Consider the following 19,080-nt stretch of genomic DNA (forward strand, 5'->3'; position numbering starts at 1 on the left):
GGTGCACGAATATATGGTGGTCCTGCTTGATCAAGATAAAGCTAATGAGATCTACGACGATTTAGGGTTTTCACCGCATAATCGGATCATCCTACTCCAGGTTGGGCCTCGCGGCCACGCACGGTGATCGTAAGCCGATCCTAAACAAGGCCTAAAAACCAACACGAAGTTGATCCCCGGAACATCCTGTTTAGGACTAGCGAACGACACCCTACGTGCCGCTGGATCCTCCCCCCCTTCGTAAGGCCTAACTATTGCAGATATTAAACTAATCCTTGTAGAACAAGGAGCAATCGTAACGGATCAGATCTACTAAATAATGATCAAGCGGGGTGCCGCCCCCACACCTAAGATAGGTGTGAGGGCGGCTAGACATGCAAGGGTTGCACTACGATAGCATGTTACACGAAGAACTATGCTAACCCTAACACATCTATGATAACTACGTTGCTCGCCATCAATAAGGCTTCAGTATGAGCAACGCATGAACAACGTGGAGCTTGTGCTGCCTAGATCGCAAGATGCGATCTAGGCAGCATGTCGCTTACCGGATAGAAACCCTCGAGACGAAGGAGTTGGCGATGCGCCGAGATTGATTTGTTTGGTTGAACGTGTGTTGTTGTTTATTCCATAAACCCTAGATACATATTTATAGTCCAGCGGACTTTCCAATTTAGGCGTGCACCTAACCGTGCACGGGCAAAACTCTAACTAATCGACACATATCCTAATATGTTACAGATACAAAGGCAAACTAGCCCAAACTCAGCATAACAGGCCGATTCACGTAATTCTACCATATATATATCTTCAAGTCCATCTTGATCGCGGCCCACCTCTGACTCGGTCAAATTCTGGTGATAACAGTGGCTATCATCAAATATAGGAGGCATATTGTAATCATAATCAAATTCACTCTCCATAGTAGGCGGCACCAAAAGACCACTATCATTATAATCATCATAAATAGGAGGTAAAGTATCATCAAAGTAAATTTCCTCCTCAATGCTTGGGGGACTAAAAATATCATGCTCATCAAAACCAGCTTCCCCAAGCTTAGAATTTTCCATATCATTAGCAACAATGGTGTTTAAAGTATTCATACTAATATGTTCCATGTGTTTTTTAATTTTCGGATCAAACCATCCATGTCTTAACTCAGGAAATAGAATAAGAAGCTCATTGTTGTCCATTATGCCAAACTAGTGTAAACAAGAAACAAAAAGATGCAATTGCAGGATCTAAAGGAAATAGCTTCGAGTACTTACAAGCGCCGGAAAATAGCTTAGTAGCCGAGATTCGGAGTCTGAGTACCTTTTACCTTTCCTCCCTGGCAACGGCGCCAGAAAAGTGCTTGATGTCTACGGGTGCTTCTATTCTTGTAGACAGTGTTGGGCCTCCAAGAGCAGAGGTTTGTAGAACAGTAGCAAGTTTCCCTTAAGTGGATCACCCAAGGTTTATCGAACTCAGGGAGGAAGAGGTCAAAGATATCCCTCTCATGCAACCCTGCAACCACAAAGCAAGAAGTCTCTTGTGTCCCCAACACACCTAATAGGTGCACTAGTTTGGCGAAGAGATAGTGAAATACAGGTGGTATGAATAAGTATGAGCAGTAGTAACAGTGCCAGAAAAGTGCTTTGCTGTCCAGGACTGGCGTATGGTTGATGGTGGTAATATTGCAGGAAGTACAGATGCAGTAAAACAGTAAACAAGCAGTGATAGCAGTATTTAGGAACAAGGCCTAGGGATCATACTTTCACTAGTGGACACTCTCAACATTGATCACATAACAGAATAAATAGATAGATGCTAGACTCTACACCCTCTTGTTGGATGATGAACACCACTAACTGTGTAGGATTACACGAACCCACAATGCCGGAGTTAACAAGCTCCACAATATTCAATGTTCATGTTTAAATAACCTTAGAGTGCATGACAGATCAACATAACCAAACCAAGTACTAACATAGCATGCACACTGTCACCTTCACACTACGAAAGGAGGCATAGATCACATCAATACCATCATAGCAATAGTTAACTTCATAATCTACAAGAGATCACAATCATAGCCTACGCCAAGTACTACACAATGCACACACTGTCACCATTACACCGTGCAGGAGGAATAAACTACTTTAATAACATCACTAGAGTAGCACACAGATATATTGTGATACAAAACACATTGCAATCATAAAGAGATATAAATAAGCACTTCACTATGCCATTCATAACAGTGAATAAGTATTCTGTGAAATATAGCCTAAGAGACCCACACGGTGCACACACTGTCACCTTTACACACGTGGGACAAGGAGTCTCCGGAGATCACATAAGTAAAATCCACTTGACTAGCATAATGACATCTAGATTACAAGCATCATCATATGAATCTCAATCATGTAAGGCAGCTCATGAGATTATTGTATTGAAGTACATAGGAGAGAGATGAACCACATAGCTACCGGTACAGCCCCGAGCCTCGATGGAGAACTACTCCCTCCTCATGGGAGACAACAGCGTTGATGAAGATGGCGGTGTTGTCGATGGAGGAGCCTTCCGGGGGCACTTCCCCGTCCCGGCGGCATGCCGGAACAGAGACTCCTGTCCCCCAGATCTTGGCTTCGCGATGGCGGCGGCTCTGGAAGGTTTCTCGTACCGTGGCTTTTCCGTCTCGAAGATTTAGGTCGAGGAGGCTTAAATAGGCGAAGAGGCGGCGTCGGAGGGGGTCTGGGGCCACCAGACACTAGGGCGGCGCGGCCAGGGCCTGGGCCGCGCCAGCCCCATGTGTGGGCCCCCTGTGGCCTCTCTCTGGCGACTCTCGGGTGTTCTGGAAGCTTCATGCAATCCTAAGATGCTGGGCGTTTATTTCGTCCGATTCCGAGAATATTTCCTTACTAGGATTTCTGAAACAAAAAACAGCAGAAAACAGGAACTGGCCCTTCGGCATCTCGTCAATAGGTTAGTTCCGGAAAACGCATAAATATGACATAAAGTATGCATAAAACATGTAGATATCATCAATAATGTGGCATGGAACATAAGAAATTATCGATACGTCGGAGACGTATCAGGGCACCATCTAAATCCGTTGAAACGACACCGTATGAACTATGGTTTGGAAAGAAACCTAAGCTGTCGTTCCTTAAAGTTTGGGGTTGCGAAGCTTATGTAAAGAAGTTACAGCCTGACAAGCTAGAACCCAAAGCAGAGAAATGCGTCTTCATAGGATACCCTAAAGAAACAATTGGGTACACTTTCTATCACAGATCCGAAGGCAAAATATTTGTTGCCAAGAACGGATCTTTTCTTGAGAAGGAGTTTCTCACCAAAGAAGTGACTGGAAGGAAAGTAGAACTCGACGAGGTTAATGAACTTACTCTCATAGATCAGAGTAGCGCAGTGCCGGAAGAAGTTCCTGCACAGCCTGCACCGATAGAAGAGGAAGCGAATGATGATGATCATGAAACTTCGAACGGGGAAGCTACTGAACCTCGCAGATCGACGAGGGAACGTACCACTCCTGATTGGTATGATCCCTGTCTGAATGTCATGATTGTGGACAACAATGATGAGGACCCTGCGATGTATTAAGAAGCAATGATGAGCCCAGATTCCAACAAATGGCAAGAAGCCATGAAATCCGAAATGGGATCCATGTATGATAACAAAGTATGGACTTTGGTAGACTTACCTGATAGCCGCAAGGCTGTCGAGAATAAATGGATCTTCAAGAGAAAAACAAATGCTGATGGTAATATTACTATCTATAAAGCTCGACTTGTCGCAAAAGGTTTCCGACAAATTCAAGGAGTTGACTACGATGAGACTTTCTCACCTGTAGCGAAGCTAAAGTCTGTGAGGATTTTGTTAGCAATAGCTGCATTTTTCGATTATGAGATTTGGCAGATGGATGTCAAAACGGCGTTCCTTAATGGTGATATTGAGGAAGAGTTGTATATGGTACAACCCAAAGGTTTTGTCGATCCTGAGAATGCTGACAAGGTATGCAAACTTCAGCGTTCCATTTATGGACTGAAGCAAGCATCCCGGAGTTGGAACATACGCTTTGATAGAGTGATCAAAGACTTCGGTTTTATACGGACTCTTGGTGAGGCCTGTATTTACAAGAAAGTGAGTGGGAGCTCTGTAGCGTTCCTGATATGTAGATGACATATTATTGATTGGGAATGATATAGAACTATTAAGCAGTATTAAAGGTTATTTGAATAAGTGTTTTTTATTGAAAGACCTTGGTGAAGCAGCATACATTTTAGGCATCAAGATTTATAGAGATAGATCAAGACGCCTAACAGGCCTTTCACAGAGTACATACCTGGACAAAATTCTAAAGAAGTTTAGAATGGATGAAAGCAAGAAAGGGTTCTTGCCTATGTTGCCAGGTAAGGTCTTGAGTAAGACTCAAGGTCCAGCTACGGCAGATGAAAGAGAAAGGATGAGCAAGATCCCCTATGCTTCGGCAGTAGGCTCTCTCATGTATTCCATGTTGTGTACTAGACCGGATATCGCACATGCTGTTAGTTTTTCTAGCAGATATCAAAGTGATCCAGGAATGGAACACTGGACAGCGGTCAAGAATATCCTGAAGTACTTGAAAAGGACTAAGGATATGTTTCTTTGTTATGGCGGTGACCAAGAGCTCGTTGTAACCAGTTACACCGATGCAAGTTGGAACACCGATCCTGATGACTCTAAGTCTCAGTCTGGGTACGTGTTTATATTGAATGGTGCGGCAGTAAGCTGGAGCAGTTCCAAGCAGTGCACGGTGGCGAAATCTTCAACATAATCTGAATATATAGCGGCTTCAGAGGCTTCGTCGGAAGCGGTATGGATGAAGTGGTTCATTGTTGAGCTTGGTGTGGTTCCTAGTGCATTGGACCCGTTAGTCATTTATTGTGACAACACGGGTGCCATCGCCAATGCAAAGGAACCAAGGTCACACAAGAAGCTGAAGCATATCAAGCTGCGTTTTCATTCGATTCGTGAGTACATCGAAGATGGTGAAGTAGAGATTTGCAAAGTACACACAGATCTGAATGTTGCAGATCCGTTCACTAAAGCTCTCCCTAGGGCAAAGCATGACCAACACCAGAATGCTATGGGTGTTAGGTACCTTACAATGTAATCTAGATTATTGACTCTAGTGCAAGTGGGAGACTGTTGGAGATATGTGATACGTCTCCGACGTATCGATAATTTCTTATGTTCCATGCCACATTATTGATGATACCTACATGTTTTATGCATACTTTATGTCATATTTATGCATTTTCTGGAACTAATCTATTAACGAGATGCCGAAGAGCCAGTTGCTGTTTTCTGCTGTTTTTGGTTTCAGAAATCCTAGTAAGGAAATATTCTCGGAATTGGACGAAATCAACGCCCAGGGGCCTATTTTGCCACGAAGCTTCCAGAAGACCGAAGAGAAGACAAAGTGGGGCCACGAGGCGGCGCCACACTAGGGCGGCGCAGCCCAGGTGCTGGCCGCGCGGCCCTAGCGTGTGGGCCCCTCGTGACTCTCCCGACTCCGCCCTTCCGCCTACTTAAGGTCTTCATCGCGAAACCCCCAGTACCGAGAGCCACGATACGGAAAACCTTCTAGAGACGCCGCCGCCGCCAATCCCATCTCGGGGGATTCAGGAGATCGCCTCCGGCACCCTGCCGGAGAGGGGAATCATCATCTCCCGGAGGACTCTTCACCGCCATGGTCGCCTCCGGAGTGATGAGTGAGTAGTTCACCCCTGGACTATGGGTCCATAGCAGTAGCTAGATGGTCGTCTTCTCCTTATGGGCTTCATTGTCGGGTCTTGTGAGCTGCCTAACATGATCAAGATCATCTATCTGTAATGCTACATGTTGTGTTTGTTGGGATCCGATGGATAGAGAATACTATGTTATGTTGATTATCAATTTATATCTATGTGTTGTTTATGATCTTGCATGCTCTCCGTTGTTAGTAGAGGCTCTGGCCAAGTTTTTGCTAGTAACTCCAAGAGGGAGTATTTATGCTCGATAGTGGGTTCATGCCTCCATTAAATTTGGGGGATGTGAGAAAGTTCTAAGGTTGTGGATGTGCTGTTGCCACTAGGGATAAAACATTGATGCTATGTCCGAGGATGTAGTTATTGATTACATTACGCACCATACTTAATGCAATTGTCTGTTGTTTGCAACTTAATACTGGAAGGGGTTCGGATGATAACCTGAAGGTGGACTTTTTAGGCATAGATGCATGCTGGATAGCGGTCTATGTACTTTGTCGTAATGCCCAATTAAATCTCACTATACTCATCATATCATGTATGTGCATGGTCATGCCCTCTCTATTTGTCAATTGCCCAACTGTAATTTGTTCACCCAACATGCTATTTATCTTATGGGAGAGACACCTCTAGTGAACTGTGGACCCCGGTCCATTCTTTTAATTGAATACAATCTACTGCAATACTTGTTCTACTGTTTTCTGCAAACAATCATCATCCACACTATACATCTAATCCTTTGTTACAGCAAGCCGGTGAGATTGACAACCTCACTGTTTCGTTGGGGCAAAGTACTTTGGTTGTGTTGTGCAGGTTCCACGTTGGCGCCGGAATCCCTGGTGTTGCGCTGCACTACATCTCGCCACCATCAACCTTCAACGTGCTTCTTTGCTCCTACTGGTTCGATAAACCTTGGTTTATTACTGAGGGAAAACTTGTCGCTGTACGCATCACACCTTTCTCTTGGGGTTCCCAACGGATGCGTGCTGTACGCGTATCAAGCTCTTTTTCTGGCGCCGTTGCCGGGGAGATCAAGACACGCTGCAAGGGGAGTCTCCACAATCCAATCTCTTTACTTTGTTTTTGTCTTGCTTTATTTTATTTACTTTCTTGTTTGCTGCATTATATCAAAATACAAAAAAATTAGTTGCTAGCTATACTTTATTTACTGTCTTGCACTCTATATCAAAAACACAAAAAAATAGTTAGTTACTTGCATTTTACTTTTGTTACCATGTCTAGCTCTACACCTGTTACTTCTTCACCTGAAGAATTAGTCTTCACTTTTAAACAAGGGGATGAGGAGAGTTTTAAAGATGCCTGGTCCAGAATTTTTACTTCTTATCGTAAAGCTGAACCTCAAATGACTCTAAGTTTGCTCCTTAGTAACTTTTATTTTGGTCTTATAATTCGCTATAGATATGCCTTGGATGCTGTAGTGGGAGGAGATTTCCTTTATTGCAATGGGGATCAAGCTTTTAATGCCATAAAGAAGTTGGTTGCATCACATGATTTAGCTAATAACTTTGATTCAGCCCTTATTAGCATTTATAATAGATTAAACACTCTTGAGACAAGTGCATCTCGCTTGAATGAAAATTATAGATATGTTCGTAACCGTCTTGATCAAGTTTTAGTGAACTCTGAACCTTCATTATGGGATCCTACTATTAAAATTGTTATCGGTGACCAAACTCTTCATGCCAATTGTGATATTATGTCTGAATTTTGCCTTATGCCTAAGAGTATTCATGAATCTTTGAAACTTTGGGGATTCGTTGAAGGGGGAGAAGGAATAACTCTTATTGATAACTCTGTTATAATTCCTAAGGGAATATCTGCGGGTGTGCATACAACCATTCTTGGAAGGACAATATCCATTGATTATCTTGTTATTGAATGTGCAGGAACAGGACAAATCACACTCGGAAGATCCCTGCTGAAACTATTGGGAGCAGTCATAGATATGGGAGAAGGCACCCTAAAATTCACCACTACACCGGGGGGTAGACATATATTCCCCAAATCAAAGAGTAATAAAAAGAACAAGAAAGGTAAGGGTAAAGCCCAAGGTAATGTTGATGCTTTATCTCTTGATAACACTTGATATACACTTTCTGCGCCTAGCTGAAAGGCGTTAAAGAAAAGCGCTTATGGGAGACAACATATGTTTTTACTACAGTACTTTTATTTTATATTTGAGTCTTGGAAGTTGTTACTACTGTAGCAACCTCTCCTTATCTTAGTTTGTTGCATTGTTGTGCCAAGTAAAGTCGTTGATAGTAAGGTTCATACTAGATTTGGATTACTGCGCAGAAACAGATTTCTTTGCTGTCACGAATCTGGGCAAAATTCTCTGTAGGTAACTCAGAAAATTATGCCAATTTACGTGAGTGATCCTCAGATATGTACGCAACTTTCATTCAATTTGAGCATTTGCATTTGAGCAAGTCTGGTGCCTCTTAGAAATTCGTCTTTACGAACTGTTCTGTTTTGACAGATTCTGTCTTTTATTTCACATTGCCTGTTTTGATACGCTTGATGGATTTTTTGATTTCATTAACTTTCAGTAGCTTTGTGCAATGTACAGAAGTGTTAAGAATGATTATATCACCTCTGAACATGTAAATTTTAATTGTGCACTAACCCTCTAATGAGTTGTTTTGAGATTGGTGTGGAGGAAGTTTTCAAGGATCAAGAGAGGAGGATGATACAATATGATCAAGGAGAGTGAAAGCTCTAAGCTTGGGGATGCCCCGGTGGTTCACCCATGCATATTTCAAGAAGACTCAAGCGTCTAATCTTGGGGATGCCCAAGGCATCCCCTTCTTCATCGATAACATTATCAGGTTCCTCTAGTGAAACTATATTTTTATTCCATCACATCTTATGCACTTTGCTTGGAGCGTCTGTTTGTTTTTGTTTTTTGTTTTTGTTTGAATAAAATGGATCCTAGCATTCTTTGTGTGGGAGAGAGACACGCTCCGCTGTTGCATATGGACAAATATGTCCTTAGGCTTTACTCATAGTATTCATGGCGAAGGTTGAATCTTCTTCGTTAAATTGTTATATGGTTGGAATCGGGAAATGCTACATGTGGTAATTGATAAAATGTCTTGGATAATGTGATACTTGGCAATTGTTGTGCTCATGTTTAAGCTCTTGCATCATATGCTTTGCACCTATTAATGAAGAAATACATAGAGCTTGCTAAAATTTGGTTTGCATAATTGGTCTCTCTAAAGTCTAGATAATTTCTAGTATTGAGTTTGAACAACAAGGAAGACGGTGTAGAGTCTTATAATGTTTACAATATGTCTTTTATGTGAGTTTTGCTGCACCGGTTCATCCTTGTGTTTGTTTCAAATAACCTTGCTAGCCTAAACCTTGTATCGAGAGGGAATACTTCTCATGCATCCAAAATCCTTGAGCCAACCACTATGCCATTTGTGTCCACCATACCTACCTACTACATGGTATTTCTCCGCCATTCCAAAGTAAATTGCTTGAGTGCTACCTTTAAAATTTCTATCCTCTACCTTTACAATATATAGCTCATGGGACAAATAGCCTAAAAACTATTGTGGTATTGAATATGTACTTATGCACTTTATCTCTTATTAAGTTGCTTGTTGTGCCATAACCATGTTTTTGGGGACGCCATCAACTACTCTTTGTTGAATATCATGTGAGTTGCTATGCATGTCCGTCTTGTCTGAAGTAAGGGCGATTTACCACTCATTTAATGGTTAGAGCATGCATAATGTTAGAGAAAAACATTGGGCCGCTAACTAAAGCCATGAATCATGGTGGAAGTTTCAGTTTTGGATAAATATCCTCAATCTCATATGAGAACATTAATTGTTGCTACATGCTTATGCATAAAAGAGGAGTCCATTATCTGTTGTCTATGTTGTCCCGGTATGGATGTCTAAGTTGAGAATAATCAAAAGCGAGAAATCCAATGCGAGCTTTCTCCTTAGACCTTTGTACAGGCGGCATAGAGGTACCCCTTTGTGACACTTGGTTAAAACATGTGTATTGCGATGATAATCTCGGTAATCCAAGCTAATTAGGACAAGGTGCGGGCACTATTAGTATACTATGCATGAGGCTTGCAACTTGTAAGATATAATTTACATGATACATGTACTTTATTACTACCGTTGACAAAATTGTTTCTTGTTTTCAAAACCAAAGCTCTAGCACAAATATAGCAATCAATGCTTCCCTCTGCGAAGGGCCTTTCTTCTACTTTTATGTTGAGTCAGTTCACCTATCTCTTTCCATCTCAAGAAGCAAACACTTGTGTGAACTGTGCATTGATTCCTACATACTTGCATATTGCACTTGTTATATTACTCTACATTGACAATATCCATGAGATATACATGTTATAAGTTGAAAGCAACCGCTGAAACTTAATCTTCCTTTGTGTTGCTTGAATACCTTTACTTTGATTTATTGCTTTATGAGTTAACTCTTATGCAAGACTTATTGATGCTTGTCTTGAAAGTACTATTCATGCAAAGTCTTTGCTATATGATTCATTTGTTTACTCATGTCTTTACCATTGTTTTGATCGCTGCATTCATTACATATGCTTACAATAGTATGATCGAGGTTATGATGGCATGTCACTCCAGAAATTATCTTTGTTATCGTTTACCTGCTCGGGACGAGCAGGAACTAAGCTTGGGGATGCTGATACGTCTACGACGTATCGATAATTTCTTATGTTCCATGCCACATTATTGATGATACCTACATGTTTTATGCATACTTTATGTCATATTTATGCATTTTCTGGAACTAACCTATTAACGAGATGCCGAAGAGCCAGTTGCTGTTTTCTGCTGTTTTTGGTTTCAGAAATCCTAGTAAGGAAATATTCTCGGAATTGGACGAAATCAACGCCCAGGGGCCTATTTTGCCACGAAGCTTCCAGAAGACCGAAGAGAAGACGAAGTGGGGCCACGAGGCGGCGCCACACTAGGGCGGCGCGGCCCAGGTGCTGGCCGCGCGGCCCTAGCGTGTGGGCCCCTCGTGACTCTCCCGACTCCGCCCTTCCGCCTACTTAAGGTCTTCGTCGCGAAACCCCCAGTACCGAGAGCCAAGATACGGAAAACCTTCCAGAGACGCCGCCGCCGCCAATCCCATCTCGGGGGATTCAGGAGATCGCCTCCGGCACCCTGCCGGAGAGGGGAATCATCTCCCGGAGGACTCTTCACCGCCATGGTCGCCTCCGGAGTGATGAGTGAGTAGTTCACCCCTGGACTATGGGTCCATAGCAGTAGCTAGATGGTCGTCTTCTCCTTATGTGCTTCATTGTCGGGTCTTGTGAGCTGCCTAACATGATCAAGATCATCTATCTGTAATGCTACATGTTGTGTTTGTTGGGATCCGATGGATAGAGAATACTATGTTATGTTGATTATCAATTTATATCTATGTGTTGTTTATGATCTTGCATGCTCTCCGTTGTTAGTAGAGGCTCTGGCCAAGTTTTTGCTAGTAACTCCAAGAAGAGTATTTATGCTCGATAGTGGGTTCATGCCTCCATTAAATCTGGGACAGTGACAGAAAGTTCTAAGGTTGTGGATGTGCTGTTGCCACTAGGGATAAAACAGTGATGCTATGTCCGAGGATGTAGTTATTGATTACATTACGCACCATACTTAATGCAATTGTCTGTTGTTTGCAACTTAATACTGGAAGGGGTTCGAATGATAACCTGAAGGTGGACTTTTTAGGCATAGATGCATGCTGGATAGCGGTCTATGTACTTTGTCGTAATGCCCAATTAAATCTCACTATACTCATCATATCATGTATGTGCATGGTCATGCCCTCTCTATTTGTCAATTGCCCAACTGTAATTTGTTCACCCAACATGCTATTTATCTTATGGGAGAGACACCTCTAGTGAACTGTGGACCCCGGTCCATTCTTTTAATTGAATACAATCTACTGCAATACTTGTTCTACTGTTTTCTGCAAACAATCATCATCCACACTATACATCTAATCCTTTGTTACAGCAAGCCGGTGAGATTGACAACCTCACTGTTTTGTTGGGGCAAAGTACTTTGGTTGTGTTGTGCAGGTTCCACGTTGGCGCCGGAATCCCTGGTGTTGCGCCGCACTACATCTCGCCGCCATCAACCTTCAACGTGCTTCTTGGCTCCTACTGGTTCGATAAACCTTGGTTTCTTACTGAGGGAAAACTTGCCGCTGTACGCATCACACCTTCCTCTTGGGGTTCCCAACGGACGCATGCTGTACGCGTATCAATATGCCCAAGAGGCAATAATAAAGTGGTTATTATAATATCTTTGTGTTTATGATAAATATTTGCATACCATGCTATAATTGTATTAACCGAAACATTGATACATGTGTGTTATGTAAACAACAAGGAGTCCCTAGTAAGCCTCTTGTATAACTAGCTTGTTGATTAATGGATGATCATGGTTTCGTGATCATGAACATTGGATGTTATTAATAACAAGGTTATGTCATTAGTTGAATGATATAATGGACACACACCCAAATGAGCGTAGCATAAGATCAAGTCATTAAGTTCAATTTGCTATAAGCTTTCGATACATAGTTGTCTTAGTCCTTCGACCATGAGATCATGTAAATCACTTACACCGGAAGGGTACTTTGATTACATCAAACGCCATTGCGTAAAACTTCGGGGCCTTTGGTTCCGGACAGCGACATGTGCATACAACTTGTAGATACAATCTAAGCAATAATTATAGAGCTTAAATCTAAGATCATGCCACTCGGGCCCTTGTGACAAGCATTAAGCATAACAATATTGCAGCAACAATAACTTCACAAACTTTATAGATAGACTAATCATAATGTATCATCCATCAGATCCCAACAAACACAACACCGATTACATCAGATGGATCTCAATCATGTAAGGCAGCTCATGAGATCATTGTATTGAAGTACATGGGATGGAGAGTACCAACTAGCTACTGCTAGAACCCGTAGTCCATGGGGGAACTACTCACGGAGCATGATGGAGGCAGTGTCGTCGATGGAGATGGCTTCCGGGGGCACTTCCCCGTCCCGGCAGGGTGCCAGAACAGAGACTTCTGTCCCCGAATTGGAGTTTCGCGATGGCGGCGGCGCCCCTGGAGTCTTTCTGGAGTTTCGTCAATTGGTATCGAGTTTTTAGGTCGAAAGGGCTTATATAGGCGAAGAGGCGGCGCAGGAGGGTCGACAGGGTGGCCTCCCCATAGGGGGCGCGGCCAGGGTGTGGCCCGCGCGGCCCACCCGTGTGGTGGCCCCTGGCTCTCCTCCGACTCTCCTTCGGTGTTGTGGATGCTTCCGGGAAAAATAGGCTGTTTGGCGTTGATTTCGTCCAATTCCGAGAATATTGCCCGAACAGCCTTTCTGGAACCAAAAACAGCAGAAAACAGGAACTGGCACTGTGGCATCTTGTTAATAGGTTAGTTCCGGAAAACGCATAAAATCATTATAAAGTGCAAGCAAAACATGTAAGTATTGTCATAAAACAAGCATGGAACGTCAGAAATTATGGATACGTTGGAGACGTATCAGCATCCCAAGCTTAGTTCCTACTCGTCCTCGAGTAGGTAAACGATAAAAAGAATAATTTCTGTAGTGACATGCTACTTACATAACCTTGATCATACTATTATAAAGCACATGAAATGAATGAAGTGACTCAAGACAATGATCTATAGTTGCTAACAAATAGATAACATATAGCAAAACTTTTCATGAAAAGTACTTTCAAGACAAGCATCAAAAGTCTTGCACAAGAGTTAACTCATAAAGCAATAAATTCAAAGTTAAGGCATCGAAGCAACACAAAGGAAGATATAAGTTTCAGCAGTTGCTTTCAACTTGTAACATGTATATCTCATGGATAGTTGTCAATACAAAGTAATATGATGAATGAAAATAAGTAAGTATGTAAGAATCAATGCACAGTTGACACAAGTGTTTGCTTCTAAGATGGAAGGAAGTAGGTAAACTGACTCAACATAAAGTAAAAGAATGGCCCTTCGCAGAGGGAAGCATTGATTGCTATATTTGTGCTAGAGCTTTGGTTTTGAAAACATAAAGAGAGCATAAAAAGTAAAATTTTGAGAGGTGCTTGTTGTTGTCAACGAATGGTAGTGGGCACTCTAACCCCCTCGCTAGACAAACCTTCAAAGAGCGGCTCCCATGAATTATTTTTATTTTTGGGTGGCACTCCTTCCAACCTTTCTTTCACAAACCATGGCTAACCGAATCCTCGGGTGCCTGCCAACAATCTCATACCATGAAGGAGTGCCTTTTTATTTTAGTTTTATTATGATGACACTCCTCCCCACCTTTGCTTTCTCAAGCCATGGCTAACCGAATCCTTCGGGTGCCGTCCAACAATCACATACCATGGAGGAGTGTCTATTTTGGTTAATTAATTTGGGACTGGGAATCCCATTGCCAGCTGTTTTTGCAAAATTATTGGATAAGCGGATGAAGCCACTAGTCCATTGGTGAAAGTTGCCCAACAAGATTGAAAGATAAAACACCACATACTTCCTCATGAGCTATAAAACATTGACACAAATCAGAGGTGATAAATTTTGAATTATTTAAAGGTAGCACTCAAGCAATTTACTTTGGAATGGCAGAGAAATACCATGTAGTAGGTAGGTATGGTGGACACAAATGGCATAGTTTTTGGCTCAAGGTTTTGGATGCACGAGAAGCTATCCTTCTCAGTACAAGGCTTAGGCTAGCAAGGTTGTTTGATGCAAACACAAGTATGAACCGGTACAGCAAAACTTACATAAGAACATATTGCAAGCATTATAATACTCTACACTGTCTTCCTTGTTGCTCAAACACTTTTACCCGAAAATATCTAGACCTTAAGAGAGACCAATCATGCAAACCAATTTTAACAGCTCTACAGTAGTTCTCCACTAATAGGTTTAAACTACATGAAAAAACTTAATCATGATCTACTTGAGAGCTCAAAACAATTGCCAAGTGTCAAATTATCCAAGACATTATGAGGCATTTTCTGTTTCCAACCAAATAAGTATTGTAGCTTCCAACTTTTATCATTGAACATTAAAAGTAAAACGAAGAACAAGTGTTCATATGAAAAAGCGGAGCGTGTCTCTCTCCCAAACAAGGATTGCTAGGATCCGAATTTATTCAAACACAAACAAAACGAAAATAAACACACAGACGCTCCAAGTAAAGCACATATGATGTGACCGAATAAAAATATAGTTTCAATAGAAGAAACCTGATAAGTTGATGAAGAAGGGGATGCCTTGGGCATCCCCAAGCTTAGACGCTTGAGTCTTCTTGAAATATGCAGGGATGAACCACGGGGGCATCCCCAAGCTTAGACTTTTCACTCTTCTTGATCATATATCATCCTCCTCTCTTGACCCTTGAAAACTTCCTTCACACCAAACTTCTCGTAAACTTCATTAGAGGGGTTAGTACTCAAAAAAATTTGAATCCACCTTGGTCCTGTAGTGACACATTGCAAGAACTCAATAAAACATTAGCTATTAGCTATAGCTCTCCACGTGTAGAAAGCCTTGCTTAAAGTCCACAAGAGACAATGCAAAAAACAGAGACAGAATCTGCCAAAACAGAACAGCCAGTAAAGACGAATTTTAAAGAAATACTTCCGTTGCTCAAATAAGAAAACTCAAAACTAATGAAAGTTGCGTACATATCTGAGGAACACGCACGTAAATTGGCATATTTTTCTCAGTTACCTACAGAGAAAACAGGCCAGATTCGTGACAGATAGAAATCTGTTTCTGCGCGGAAATCCAAATCTAGTATCAACCTTCGATTAGAGGCTTCACTTGGCACAACATTGCAATAAAATAAAGATAAGGAGAGGTTGCTACAGTAGTAACAACTTCCAAATCACAACAAAACAGTAGCAAAATAAACACATGGGTTATCGCCCAAGAAGTTCTTTCTTTATAGCCATTAAGATGGGCTCAGCGGTTTTAATGATGCACTCGCAAAAAATAAGAGTTGAAGCAAAAGAGAGCATCAAAAAGCAAATCCATAACACATTTAAGTCTAACCCACTTCCTATGCATAGGAATCTTGTACACAAATAAATTCATGAAGAGCAAATTGACAAGCATAAGAAGATAAAACAAGAGTAACTTCAAAATTTTCAGCATATAGAGAGGTGTTTTAGTACCATGCAAATTTCTACAACCATATTTTCCTCTCTCATAATAATTTCCAGTAGCTTCATGAATAAACTCAACAATATAACTATCACATGCAGCATACTTTTCATGATCCACAAACATATAATTTTTATCAAGCTCAAAAATAGTGGAATTAAAACTTTCAAACTCACTTTTATCAATAATATGACAAGATGATTGATCAATCTCAAGAGATATGGGACTCATAGATAAAGTCAAGAACTCCCCAATCCCATTTTCATTAGTAGTACAATTAATATTATCAAGTAACATAGGACCATCATCTAAAGATTTATCATAAACATTTGCTAAGCAAAATTCTTTAGTACCATGCATTTCGACATCAGGCACAAACAAAGCATTATCATAAGATTTATCAAAGTAGCATGGATTATCATAAATAACAGTAGCATAATTATTCTCACAAGTATTACTCATAGGGAATATTTCAAGAGAATCCACAGGAACATAACATTCAACCTCTTTCGGTAAGCATGGAGGACAATCAAATAGTGTAAGAGATAAAGAGTTACTCTCATTAGAAGGTTGGCATGGGTAGCTAATCCATTCTTCCTCCTTTTGTTCATCACTCTCCTCTTCTTTTTCATCCAATGAGCTTTCAGGTTCATCAATTTCTTCTTCCACCGGTTCCTGCAAATTGTGAGTGCATTCTTGTGCATTAATGAGTCTCTCTTTATAATCAATGATATAAGGATTATCACTGTAGCATTCTATGCAAGAATTAAGGTTAAAAGAGACATAATCTTTAAGGTCCTTACAAACAACACAAGTTTCATAATTCTTAACCATGAAGGATTCTATCTCAGAGGCTCCCATAAATAAGACAAATTGTTCTACCTCTTCGAACCCATAATGAATATAGCAATTCCGATTATAGTTCTTAATTAAAAATTCCTCACTAAAGCCACATTGAAATTTAAGATGTTTAGTATCCTGTTGAGAGCAACAGTTTATATCATGGCGTTTAAGCAAGATTTTAGCAATTGTATTCAATTTTTCTATCATAGCACTCATTACTTTACCAATTCTTGATTCTCTATAATTATTATAATATTCTATAAGCTCCAAATAAGTTGTAGGTTCTCCCATAACAACAGTTTTTAATTTTTTGGTTTTTCAAATTTTTATGGATTTTTGGGTATATGAGAAAAATAAAACAAGACAAAAAGAAACTAAGCAAAGTAATACTAGACAGAAATAAACTAAGCACAAATAAACTAAACAAAAGTAAACTAAGCAAAACAAAATAAAATAAAACAGAGAGAGAGGTAGAGTGTACTCCCCAGGTGAACTTATGAGTAGAGCTATGCCTCCCCGGCAACGGCGCTTAAAACAGTCTTGATAACCCACAAGTATAGGGGATCGCGGCAGTCTTCGAGGGAAGTAAAACCCAAATTTATTGATTCGACACAAGGGGAGGTAAAGAATACTTATAAGCCTTAACAACTGAGTTGTCAATTCAGCTGCACCTGGAAAAGCACTAGTAACAGGGGTGGTGTGAAAGCAGCAGTAATATGAGAGCAATAGTAACAGTAACACAGCAGCGGTAACAGTAACACAGAGGCAATGGCACCAGAAAATAGTTGATACTACTTCCAATGACATATAGAATGAGTATGTGATGATGAAAGATGGACCGGGGTTCCCAGCGATCTACACTAGTGGTAACTCTCCAATAACAAGTGACAAGTGTTGGGTGAACAAATTACAGTTGGGCAATTGATAGGATTGATAAAGCATTAAGAAAGAACATCAATTCATTAATCATGTAGGCATGTTTTCTATATATAGTCATACGTGCTCGCAATGAGAAACTTGTACAACATCTTTTGTCCTACCAGCCGGTGGCAGCCGGGCCTCAATGGAATCTACTGGATATTAAGGTACTCCTTTTAATAGAGCACCGGAGCAAAGCATTAACACTCCGTGAAAACATATGTCCCTCACATCACCGCCATCCCCTCCGGTTGTCCCGATTCTTGTCACTTCGGGGCCTTTGGTTCCGGACAGCGACATGTGCATACAACTTGTAGATACAATCTAAGCAATAATTATAGAGCTTAAATCTAAGATCATGCCACTCGGGCCCTAGTGACAATCATCTATTCTATTATATACTAAAAGCAAAATAAGAGTGTTTTTAGGAGAACCAGGTTAATCCACATATGCTAAAAAAATATAAACCGTAGATATTAATTTTAACAGCTGTGATTAAAAAGTAGAAGCTGTTACGTACAACAATTTACGTGTACAAAAGTAAACTTGTGACACGTTAAGAGCCATATGTCACCCATTTGGACACGATTTAATATTTGAGGAATAGAACATATCGTACATGGACAGGACTCTATAGCATATCAGATTTGGAAAGCAAAATTGGTTGATGTTTGCATCCACGCTAGCTGCCACCGTACAAACATTCGTTCAATATAGGCCCATGCTAGGTGCGCCCATAAAAAAACTAGCCCAATGCCGCTAGCGACCTGATTAACCGCTGGCTACCGATTACCCATGTACCTACTAGCACCCAGGCTAGGGAACCAGAACCGCTTCATCTGGCTCGGTGTTTTTTATGTAACCATATTAGACATTGAGATTACACATATAGTCACCACACAAGATAAACATGTGTGTCAAGTAATTTTGCATAAGAAAACTCACAAAAAGTAAAACTACAAATTCATCCTTGGAGAAACATGTGCCTTGCCGAAACATCGTCCATCTTCCTCCACTGCCACTATATTAGCGCCAGAAAAAGAGGCGAATAACCGCCACAGCTAGATCTGGGAGAGCACCATCGCATTCACCTATGCTTTTTGAGCCGATGAACTGAACTATCGCAAGCGACGAACCCAAGACTTTGTGGCACATCGGCGGAGATCTTCCCCCTGGTCACAAAATTCCAACGACGTCATCTTCACTTGACATAGTCGTAGAAGAGAAATGCCGCCGCATGCCATCATCCACGTGCACAAGTGCAAGACACCACACACAACTGCAGTAGTTGACGCGACTACCACCCGCGA

At 41.2% G+C, this 19,080-nt stretch overlaps 1 pseudogene; it reads right to left on the reverse strand.

Moving 5' to 3' along the window:
• LOC127303206 (BTB/POZ and MATH domain-containing protein 2-like) overlaps positions 1-19,080 on the reverse strand; it is a 50,177-nt pseudogene that overhangs the window by 19,715 nt on the left and 11,382 nt on the right.

Source organism: Lolium perenne, chromosome 5 (assembly GCF_019359855.2).
Source record: "Lolium perenne isolate Kyuss_39 chromosome 5, Kyuss_2.0, whole genome shotgun sequence".
Classification (NCBI taxonomy): Eukaryota; Viridiplantae; Streptophyta; class Magnoliopsida; order Poales; family Poaceae; genus Lolium; species Lolium perenne.